The following is a 12,589-nucleotide window of genomic DNA, read 5'->3' as shown; positions in this document are numbered from 1 at the left end:
AATTGTCTCTAACGTCCATCTGTTGCATGATTTTAATGGACATCCTAAGTTTTCAAGAACTAGAACAAGTTCAGAATCATAGAAAACTTCATTCACATCCATATTTTGCAAATAGTACATCAGCTGAATAGGTAGATACCATTTCCTAGATTTTTGAAAAGCATTGAACACCATTGACTAATAATGATGAAATCCTCATACAGATTATCTTCTCAGTAATATGATCCTTTCAAAACATTTTTCACTGATAGAATGTTCAACAGAAATGAAAGTCCATTGTACGTGTTCCAAGTAATAAGGAAAATAATTTAAGAATTAAAGATAACGCCTCATCAAATAGGATAAGTGTTGAGTCAGCACATAAAAAAGGCTAAGAAGTTTCTAGCTTTCAGACGAATACATTCAAAGTTTTCGGTCTTACATATTTACCTCTTTATGATTCAGAGCTTCTACTGTAACTTTGTAATTTTGTAATAATTTAATTAATAGGGTCAGCAGGACCTTCACTGGTTGATTGTATGTAACTGCAGAAATTAATGGACAACATTTCCATTTGCTATCCTCAAAGGAAGCTCTTTAAGTGCGAGCAAATGCAATATATTACTCGTAAAACCCAGATACAACTAATTATTGCGTGAATGTTAAGGTTCCCAACACTTTGTGATTGTAATAATACCTGTGAATAATACTATTAAAGGGATATGAAATTGAACAGTCCATTTAAATCAGTTGTAAAGAAGGTGAATGGAAACTTGTAGAGGCTTCTGGAAAAGTGAAATCTGTCAATGAAGGAGACTGGATTACTAGGTGTGAATATAAGTTACTCCACAGTATTGCTCCATTGTTTGGGGTCCATATCAAATAGAGCTGTCAGCAGACATAAGTGGAATTCAGAGATATGTTGCTATAAGCATAATAATGTCATATAGTTAATAGAATAGGGTAACAGTGATACTCACTGAACTTAAATGAGAATTATTCAAGTAAAGCCGGTGATATTCAAAACCATATCACAGAAATTTAGAGAACTAGTGTTATAGGTAGGCTTGCAACATTTCTGCTCTTTCCACCATATAACTCAGGGAATAGGTTGCCTAGATAGGTAGATAGGCACAATTCCAAATGACATGGAGTTGGAGGGAGAATGAGGGTAAATACAATATAACCTCTGCTATCAGTTACATTAGCCATATGAGGATATTTGCAGAAGTTCAAGAGAGGAGAAAGAGAGCTGTGTGAAAATACACACATAAAAAAGGTGACGTGCATAGGGATGACAAAGAACAGTTTCAGAAATGCCCACTGGAAGACAGGCTAGAGGAGATACATTAAGAAAACAATGCCAGAGGAGTGTAGAGAATCCATAATGGAAGACATAACAATGAATATTATAAAACTTCATTTAAAGCAGTGTTTGGAGGTTTCCTATAATAGTAGGACTTGACATTCCACATTGACAACATGGTTTCAGAGATGTTTCTCAGTGTGCTTGATTGTCCAGTAAATGGTCTGTTGCTGATGTGCTTTTGTTTGGAATATAATAGCAAAAGACACAATATATGACAAACATGAAAACAGCTCCTAGATGGATGACAGAAGGCTAGAAAATTCAGAAGGTAGAGTTATTTAAATACCTTACTGGTAGAAACAGGTCTGGCAGAAAGTGAAGTTACGGAAGCATAAATAACAAGGTGAATTAGCATACAAACTTGCTATGCACATGGACAATAAGAGGAATCTTTTGAACAATACTAAATTGAGACACAATTAGACAATAATCAGTCCTAAAATTTTATACACAGGCAGAAAGTCAGAACCTAGTAAGAACATGATTGCTTAAGAGGCTATAACTTATGGAACAAAGGATTCTCAGGAGGATATTTGGTCTCGAAGAATAAGAGATGGTCAATCCAGAAGATATAGATAGAGAGGAATTTGGATGTCATCAGGGAAATGAGGACTATGTTCTTCAAAAGCATCCTTAGAATGGATATGGGGAGGTTGACACATATTGCAGTTTCTTGTGAATAGCAGAACCAAAGTATACTAAATCCAAGAGATAAAAAGGAATCTAAAGAAACAGGAATGCAAAAAAACTGACTTTCAAAGAAAAAATCTGGTTGTCAAAGGTTTTCTTGTATTGATTTGCCATTAATAATTATTTTAATGATAAAAGACATAATATGCAGAGGAATGAAGAATGTTGTGTAGCATGAGAATGAAAGGAAATTGTACAAGGATAAAGACGGAATAAATTAAATTCATCTGCATTGATGTAGACTGCCAATGACCAAAACAAAAGAAGAAGAAGAAACAATGACAAAATCTTGTATGACAAGACCTGAATTGGACTATAGGTTCCAAGAATCTGAGTAAGTAACCTACCAAAATAAATATATTAAAAGGCGAATTCACTTTAGGAAACTGTAAAATTACCACGTGGCAGAATAGATGGCCTAGAAGACAAAATTCCAGTACTACCATTAGACAGACTTAAAAGTATAAAAAATAAATATATATTCACTATGTAGCAAAAGACAAATTGCTACTTCTTGTTGTTGTTGTGGTTTTCAGTCCAGAGACTGGTTTGTTGCAGCTCTCCATGCTACTCTATCCTGTGCAAGCTTCTTCATCTCCCAGTACCTACTGGAACCTACATCCTTCTGAATCTGCTTAGTGTATTCATTTCTTGGTCTCCCTCTATGATTTTTACCCTCCACGCTGCCCTCCAATACTAAAGTGGTGATTCCTTGATGCCTCAGAACATGTCCTACCAACCAATCCCTTTTTCTAGTCAAGGTGTGCCACAAACTTCTCTTCTCCCCAATCCTATTCAATACTTCCTCATTAGTTATGTGATCTACCCATCTAATCTTCAGCATTCTTCTGTAGCACCACATTTCAAAAGCTTCTATTGTCTTCTTGTCCAAACTAGTTATCGTCCACCTTTCACTCCCATACATGGCCACATTCCATACAAATACTTTCACAAACGACTTCCTGACGCTTAAATCTATATTCGATGTCAACAAATTTCTCTTCTTCAGAAACGCTTTCCTTGCCATTGCCAGTCTACATTTTATATCCTCTCTACTTCAACCATCATCACTTACTTTGCTCCCCAAATAGCAAAACTCCTTTACTACTTTAAGTGTCTCATTTCCTAATCTAATTCCCTCAGCATCACCCGATTTAATTCGACTACATTCGTTGTTTTGCTTTTGTTGATGTTCATCTTATAACCTCCTTTCAAGACACTCTCCATTCCTTTCAATCGCTCTTCCATGTCCTTTGCTGTCTCTGACAGAATTACAATGTCTTCGGCATACCTCAAAAGTTTTTACTTTTCCTCCATGGATTTTAATTCCTACTCCGAATTTTTCTTTTGTTTCCTTTACTGCTTGCTCAATATACAGATTGAATAAAATTGGGGATAGGCTACAACCATGTCTCACTCCCTTCCTAACCACTACTTCCCTTTCATGCCCCTCAACTGTTATGACTGCCATCTGGTTTCTATACAAATTGTAAGTAGGCTTTCGCTCCCTGTTTGAGACCCCTACCACATTCAAAATTTGAAAGAGAGTATTCCAGTCAACATTGTCAAAAGCTTTCTCTAAGTCTACAAATGCTAGAAACGTAGGTTTGCCTTTCCTTAATCTATCTCCTAAGATAAGTCGTAGGGTCAGTATTGCCTCAGGTGTTCCAGCATTTCTACGGAATCCAAACTGATCTTCCCCGAGGTCAGCTTCTACCAGTTTTTCTATTCGTCTGTAAAGAATTCGTGTTAGTATTTTGTAGCCATGACTTATTAAACTGATAGTTCAGTAATTTTCACATCTGTCAACACCTGCTTTCTTTGGTATTGGAATTATTATATTCTTCTTGAAGTCTGAAGGTATTTCACCTGTCTCATACATCTTGCTCACTAGATGGTAGAGTTTTGTTAGGCTTGGCTCTCCCAAGGCTGTCAGTTATTCAAATGGAATGTTGTCTACTTCCAGGGCCTTGTTTTGACTTACGTCTTTCAGTGCTCTGTCAAACTCTTCATGCAGTATCATATCTCCCATTTTATCTTCATCTATGTCCTCTTCCATTTCTATAATATTGTCCTCTTTCTTACTCCTTATGATATATGCCTCTACATCCTTACATTTCCTCTAGCCATCCCTGCTTAGCCATTTTGCACTTCCTGTCGATCTCATTTTTGAAACCTTTGTATTCCTTTTTGCCTGCTTCATTTACTGCATTTTTATATTTCCTCCTTTCGTCAATTAAATTGATTATTTCTTCTGTTACCCCCTCATCTTTTTACCTATTTGATCCTCTGCTGCCTTCGCTATTTCCCCTCTCAAAGCTACCCATTCTTCTTCTACTGTATTTCTTTCCCCCTTTCTTGTCAGTTGTTTCCTAATGCTCTCTCTGAAACACTCTGCAACCTCTGGTTCTTTCAGTTTGTCCAGGTCCCATCTCCTTAAATTCCCACCTTTTTGCAGTTTCTTCAGTTTTAATCTACAGTTCATAACCAATAGATTGTGGTCAGACTCCACATCTGCCCCTGGAAATGTCTTACAGTTTGAAACCTGGTTCTTAAATTGCTGTCGTACCACTATATAATCTATCTGAAACCGTCCAGTGTCTCCAGGCCTCTTCCACATATACAACCTTCTTTCGTGATTCTTGAACGAAGTGTTAGCTATGATTAAGTTATACTCTGTGCAAAATTCTACCAGGCGGCTTCCTCTTTCATTCCTTACCTCCATTTCATATTCACCTACTACTTTTCCTTCTCTTCCTTTTCCTACTATTGAATTCCAGTCACCCATGACTATTAAATTTTCGTCTCCCTTCACTATCTGAATAATTTCTTTTATCTCATATACATTTCATCAATATCTTCGTCATCTGCAGAGCTAGTTGGCATGGAAATTTGTACTACTGTGGTGGGTGTGGGCTTTGTGTCTATCTTTGCTACAATAATGCATTCACTGTGCTGTTTGTAGTAGCTCACCCGCGCTCCTATTTTCTTATTCATTATTAAACCTACTCCCTCAATACCCCTATCTGATTTTGTATTTCTAACCCTGTATTCACCTGACAACAAGTCTTGTTCCTCCTGCCACCCAACTTCACTAATTCCCACTATGTCTAGCTTTAACCTATCCATTTCCCTTTTTAAATTTTCTAACCTACCTGTGTGATTAAGGGATATGACATTCCATGCTCCGATCTGTAGAATGCCAGTTTTCTTTCTCCTGATAGCAACATCCTCGTGAGTAGTCCCCACCCGGAGATCCGAATGGGGGATTATTTTACCTCCAGAATATTTGACCCAAGAGGACGCCATCATCATTTAACCATTCAGTAAAGCTGCATGCCCTTGGGAAAAATTATGGCTGTAGTTTCCCTTTCTTTCAGGCATGCACAGTACCAGCACAGCAAGGCCATTTTGGTTAATGTTGCGAGGCCAGATCAGTCAATCATCCAGTTTCCCCTGCAGCTAGTGAAAAGGCTGCTGCCCCTCTTCAGGAACCACACGTTTGTCTGGCCTCTCAACAGACACCCCTCCATTGTGGTTGCACCTATGGTACGGCTATCTCTATCGCTGAGGCACGCATGCCTCCCCACCAACGGCAAGGTCCATGGTTCATGGGAGGGGGATTTTCTATTTACCATAAAGATAACACACTAAGTTGCAGACAGGTACAATTTAAAGACACCTACACATAAGTTTTTGGTCGCAGACTTCAACAGAAAAAGAGAAACACACATCATTCATTCACACAAGCAAATACCTCATGTACACATGACTGCCAATTCTGACAGCTCAGGCCAGAATGCAACTATCAGGTGAGATGGTAGTGGCAATGTGGACGGGGCAGGGAAGGTGAAGGGATAGGAGTATATGCGTGGGAGAAGAAGAGTGCTGTCTGGCAGAGTGTACAGGGACTTGAATGCCAAAAAGTGCAGTAGGTTGTGGGGGAAAAGGAGAGGAGTGGGAAAAGATGGGCAGATGCATTGGCAGAGGGTGGCAAAATAAGAGTGTAGGAGATGGAAATGGGGAGGAGGTAATAGGACAGAGGGGGATGGAAACTGTTGGCTGGAGGGATGGCAACAGTATATTACTCAAGAGCATGCAGCTTTACTGTATGGTTAAATGATAATGGCGTCCTCTTGGGTAAAATATTCCGGAGGTAAAATAGTCCCCCATTTGGATCTCCGGGCGGGGACTACTCAAGAGGACGTCATTATCAGGAGAAAGAAAACTGGCGTTCTACGGATCAGAGCGTGGAATGTCAAACCCCTTAATCGGGCAGGTAGGTTAGAAAATTTAAAAAGGGAAATGGATAGGTTGAAGTTAGATATAGTGGGAATTAGTGAAGTTCGGTGGCAGGAGGAACAAGACTTTTGGTCAGGTGAATACAGGGTTATAAATACAAAATCAAATAGGGGTAATGCAGGAGTAGGTTTAATAATGAATGAAAAAATAGGAGTGTGGGTAAGCTACTACCAACAGCATAGTGAACGCATTGTTGTGGCCAAGGTAGACAGGAAGCCCATGCTTACTACAGTAGTACAAGTTTATATGTCAACTAGCTCTGCAGATGATGAAGAAGTTGATGAAATGTATGAGGAGATAAAAGAAATTATTCAGGTAGTGAAGGGAGACGAAAATTTAATAGTCATGGGTGACTGGAATTCGAGAGTAGGAAAAGTGAGAGAAGGAAACATAGTGGGTGAATATGGATTGGGGGAGAGAAATAAAAGAGGAAGCCGTCTGGTAGAATTTTGCACAGAGCATAACTTAATCATAGCTAACACTTGGTTCAAGAATCATAAAAGAAGGTTGTATACGTGGAAGAATCCTGGAGATACTAGAAGGTATCAGATAGATTATATAATGGTAAGACAGAGATTTAGGAACCAGGTATTAAATTGTAAGATATTTCCAGGGGCAGATGTGGTCAGAGTCCACAATCTATTGGTTATGAACTGTAGATTGAAACTGAATAAACTGCAAAAAGGTGGGAATTTAAGGAGATGGGACCTTGATAAACTGACTAAACCAGAGGTTATACAGAGTTTCAGGGAGAGCATAAGGGAACAATTGACAGGAATGGGGAAAAGAAATACAGTAGAAGAAGAATGGGTAGCTCTGAGGGATGAAGTAGTGAAGGCAGCAGAGGATCAAGTAGGTAAAAAGACGAGGGCTAGTAGAAATCCTTGGGTAACAGAAGAAATATTGAATTTAATTGATGAAAGGAGAAAATTTAAAAATGCAGTAATGAAGCAGGTAAAAGGGAATACAAACGTCTCAAAAATGAGATCGACAGGAAGTACAAAATGGCTAAGCAGGGATGGCTAGAGGACAAATGTAAGGATGTAGAGGTTTATCTCACGAGGGGTAAGATAGATTCTGCCTACAGGAAAATTAAAGAGACCTTTGGAGATACGAGAACCAGTTGTATGAATATCAAGAGCTCAGATGGAAACCCAGTTCTAAGCAAAGAAGGGAAAGCAGAAAGGTGGAAGGAGTATATAGAGGGTCTATACAAGGACGATGTACTTGAAGACAATATTATGGAAATGAAGAGGATGTAGATGAAGATGAAATGGGAGATATGATACTGTGTGAAGAGTTTGACAGAGCACTGAAAGACCTGAATCGAAACAAGGCCCCATAGACAACATTCCATTGGAACTACTGACGGCATTGGGAGAGCCAGTCCTGACAAAACTCTACCATCTGGTGAGCAAGATGTATGAGACAGGCGAAATTCCCTCAGACTTCAAGAAGAATATAATAATTCCAATACCAAAGAAAGCAGGTGTTGACAGATGTGAAAATTACTGAACTATCAGTTTAATAAGTCACAGCTGCAAAATACTAACGCAAATTCTTTACAGACCGATGGAAAAACTGGTAGAAGCCGACCTCGGCTAAGATCAGTTTATATTCCGCAGAAATGCTGGAACACCTGAGGCAATACTGACCCTACGACTTATCTTAAAAAATAGATTAAGGAAAGGCAAACCTACATTTCTAGCATTTGTAGACTTAGAGAAAGCTGTTGACAATGTTGACTGGAATACTCTCGTTCAAATTCTGAAGGTGGCAGGGGTAAAATACAGGGAGCAGAAGGCTATTTACAATTTGTACAGAAACCAGATGGCAGTTATAAGAGTCGAGGGGCATGAAAGGGAAGCTGCGGTTGGGAAGGGAGTGAGACAGGGTTGTAGCCTGTCCCCGATGTTATTCAATCTGTATATTGAGCAAGCAGTAAAGGAAACAAAAGAAAAATTCGGAGTAGGTATTAAAGTCCATGGAGAAGAAATAAAAACATTGAGGTTCGCCAATGACATTGTAATTCTGTCAGAGACAGCAAAGGACTTGGAAGAGCAGTTGAATGGAATGGTAAGTGTCTTGAAAGGAGGATATAAGATGAACATCAACAAAAGCAAAACGAGGATAATGGAATGTAGTCAAACTAAATCGGGTGATGCTGAGGGAATTAGATTAGGAAATGAGACACTTAAAGTAGTAAAGGAGTTTTGCTATTTGGGGAGCAAAGTAACTGATGATGGTCGAAGTAGAGAGGATATAAAATGTAGACTGGCTATGCAAGGAAAGTGTTTCTGAAGAAGAGAAATTTGTTAACATTGAGTATAGATTTAACTGTCAGGACGTCGTTTCTGAAAGTATTTGTATGAAGTGTAGCCATGTATGGAAGTGAAACATGGACGACAAATAGTTTGGACAAGAAGAGAATAGAAGCTTTTGAAATGTGGTGCTACAGAAGAATGCTGAAGATTATATGGATAGATCACATAACTAATGATGAGGTATTGAATAGAATTGGGGAGAAGAGGAGTTTGTGGCACAACTTGACAAGAAGAAGGGACCGGTTGGCAGGACATGTTCTGAGGCATCAAGGGATCACAAATTTAGCATTGGAGGGCAGCATGGAGGGTAAAAATCGTAGAGGGAGACCAAGAGATGAATACACTAAGCAGATTCAGAAGGATGTAGGTTGCTGTAAGTACTGGGAGATGATGAAGCTTGCACAGGATAGAGTAGCATGGAGAGCTGCATCAAACCAGTCTCAGGACTGAAGACAACAACAACGACGACAACAACAACGATGACAACAACAAAGCCTAGATAATTACTAGAACGAAGAATGTGCTGTAAGGATGACTCCCATCTGCACAGCTCAGAAAAGCAGTCGTGGATGGAGATCCAGATGTCTCAGGTAGTGAAGCAGCCATTGAAATCAAGTGTGTTATGTTCAGCTGCGTGTTGTGCCACAGGGTGGTCTACTTTAATCTTGGCTACAGTTTGGCGATGGCTGTTCATCCTGGTAGACAGATGGTTGGTAGTCATACCAATATAAAGAGCAGTGCAGTGATTGTAGGATAACTGCTAAATGACATGGCTGCTTTCGCATGTGGCCTGGCCCCTGATGGGGTAGGATAAGCCTTTGACAAGACTGGACTAGGAAGTGCTGGGTGAGAGGATTGGACAGTCTTGCACCTGAGTCTTCCACAGGAATATGATCCCTGGGGCAAGTGGTTGGGATTGAGAATAGCATGGGTATCAACTAGGATGTTGTGGAGGTTTGGTGGGCGACTGAACACCACTTTAGGAGGGGTGGGAACAATCTCAAGTGGGTGTCCCGCATTTCAGGGCATGATGATAGGGAATCAAAGCCCTGGTGGAGGAGGTCATTCATTTGTTCCAGTCTGGGGCGGTATTGTGTGACGGATTGTGGCTGGTTCTTGGTGGTGGTGGTGGTGGTGGACGATTGGGGTGTGAGGGGAAATGGCATTGGAGATCTGTTTATGGACTAGGTCTGTGGGGTAGTGCCTGTCTGTGAATGCGTGAGACCCTCAGCATACTGCCCAAGGGAGTTCTTGTCACTGAAGGCTCTATGGGAGGGATTTTGTGGTGTAAAAGGTATGGCAGCCGTCAAAATGCAGTACTGTAGGTGGTTGGTGGATTTAATGTGGACAGAGGTACCATTTGAGCCATCAGAGAGAAGGAGGGCAACATTTAGGAAGGTGACATGTCAGGTCGAGGAGGACCCGGGGCAGAGGATGGGACAGAAGTGTTGAGGTTGTGAGGGAATTAGGATAGGGTGTCTTGGTCCTGAGTCCAGATCATGAAGACATTATCAATGAACCGGAACCAGGCTAGGAGTTTAGCGTTTTTGGAGGCTAGGAAGGTCTCCTCTGGATAGCTCATGAACAGGTTGGCATAGGAGGGTGCAATGTAGGTGCCCGTGGCTGTGCCATGGATTTGTTTATATATCTTCCCATCAAAGGAATAGCAGTTTTGGATTGGGATCAAGCTGGTAAGGTGGATGAGGAATGAGGTAGTGGGTCTTCAGTCTGAAGGATGTTGGGAAAGGTAGTTTTCAGTAGCGGTAAGATCACAGACGTGAGGTTTGTTGGTGTATAGGAAGGTGCTGCCAACAATGAGTAGGGATCCATGAGGTAAATCGGTGCAGATGGTGGATAGTCGGTGAAATAAGTGATTGGCATCTTTGATGTGGGAAGCTAGATTATGGCGTGTTGGTCGGAGGTATTGGTTAGTGAGAGCCAAAATTCTTTCAGTGAGGGCGCAATAACCAGTTGGAGTTGGCGGTCATGTGAGTGTGAGGTGCTTGCTTGTGTGAATGAATGGTATGTGTTTCTCTTTTGCCGATGAAGGCTGTGACCGAAAGCTTATGTGTAAGTGCCTTTTCATTGTGCCTCTCTTCAATTTAGCTGGCTATCCTTACGTAAGTAGCAATCTATCTTATCCTACATTGTTGAAATTCCAACCTGGAGTTTCCATTACTTGATTTTGTTGAATGTCTCTTCTTCCATCCTACAACTCTGCGATGTTTTCCTTTGTTACTATTCTCTGTGGTATTACTCTTCTCGGTGTCCATTCTTTCTCTTCTATCCTGTGGGTTTTTTTTTTTTTTTTTTCCCCTCCCCGCCAGACTAGAGCTACCTTCAAGCTACATTGTATCTTAGATCATCTGTGCATTGCACAGGCTTTGTGATCATGCAGATTGTTGATGCAGTGTCTGATGGCTCAGACTCTTCCCTCAAATAGTTGTTTGTAATTATTTTTATTCCTATTGATCCCACTTCATCCTCATCCTGAAGTACTTTGGTGTTTTATTCTCCACACCTGCTTGTGCCACACAACTCCTTACTGACACTCCACCAACTCCAGAGCCGAAACATTCCCATAACACTGTTGTTAACCTTTCCACCAAAATATTCCCATAACACTGTTGTTAAGCTTTCCACCAAAATCCTCAGCTCCACAGTTGTTTCAGTCCTACCCAAAGGCCTCACCTATATAGCCCCACACCCAAATTTAACCAATTTGGACTTGTCAAAGACCTACTCTCCTTGCCCCAAACTCTGCAATGGAAAAACTTCTTTGATGCAAATCCCTCCAAGCAAAGCCAACCTGTTTCCTGCCTCTCCCAGTTCATACCACTATCCAACCGTGATCCCCCCCGCCCAACCTCCTGCTAGTCACCTTCCAGGAATTCCTTACCTCCAGATTAGCTTTGTCATCCTTCCTTCACCAGGTCCCTTCCTCAAAATGCCAACCTTTCAGCTGAAGAAAGAATAGCCATACACAACCTCAAAACATCACTGGCCTGATCCTCCTAACTGCAGACAAAGGTTCCACCAGTACTGTCATGAATCACAGTGACTGCCTGATGGAAGGCCTTCACCTTACCTGGCTCCTCCACCTATAAACTATGCCACAGTGATCCCATCCCAGAAGCCGGACATAACCTCCAATCCCTGCTTAGAGCCTTAGGCCCTTCGCAGAACCTCTCCCCTGAATTCATTTCCTTCCTCACCCCTCTGACCTCCTACCCACCCACCTTCTACATGCTCCCAAAATCCACAAATGCAACTATCCCGGACGCTCCATTGTAGCTGATTGCTATGGATCCCCACTCATCACTGTTGACACAACTTCCCTATATGCTAACATCATTTATGCCCATATACCACTATTGAACATTACCTTTCTCAATGTCCTTTAGACCCCAAACCCACTACCTCATTCCTCATACACCTTAACGACTTTATCCTAACCCTAAACTACGTCTCCTTTTAAGGAAATATATACAAACAAATCCATGGCACAGGCATCGGTTTCTACGTGGCACCCTCCTATGCCACCCTGTTTATGGGCCATCTAGAGGGGACCTTCCTGGCCTCCCAAAACACCAAACCTCTAGTCTGGTTCAGGCTCATTGATGATATCTACACAATTGGACTCAAGGCCAAGACACTCTATTCTCGTTCCTTCATAACCTCAACACCTTCTCTTCCATCCACTTCACTTGGTGCTCCTCAACACAATGTGCATACAGCCTGGCTACCCAGGGACAGTGCATCTACAAAAACAAGAATCCTTTTCCCAAGTATGCTGAGGGTCTCACCTGCCTACACTGGCAGGCACTGTCCCCAGACTTACTCCACAAGCAGATCTCCAGTGCCATTTTCCCCCATGCCTGAAGTCCTCCACCACTTCCAAGAACCAACGACAAAGGAGTGTCCC

At 41.2% G+C, this 12,589-nt stretch overlaps 1 protein-coding gene across 1 annotated transcript in view; it reads left to right on the top strand.

Moving 5' to 3' along the window:
• Positions 1 to 12,589, top strand: part of LOC126176097 (rotatin) — a 443,859-nt gene that overhangs the window by 400,133 nt on the left and 31,137 nt on the right.

The sequence above is a fragment of the Schistocerca cancellata genome, chromosome 1 (genome assembly GCF_023864275.1).
Source record: "Schistocerca cancellata isolate TAMUIC-IGC-003103 chromosome 1, iqSchCanc2.1, whole genome shotgun sequence".
NCBI lineage: Eukaryota > Metazoa > Arthropoda > Insecta > Orthoptera > Acrididae > Schistocerca > Schistocerca cancellata.
This window is presented reverse-complemented; position numbering and strand designations above follow the sequence as displayed.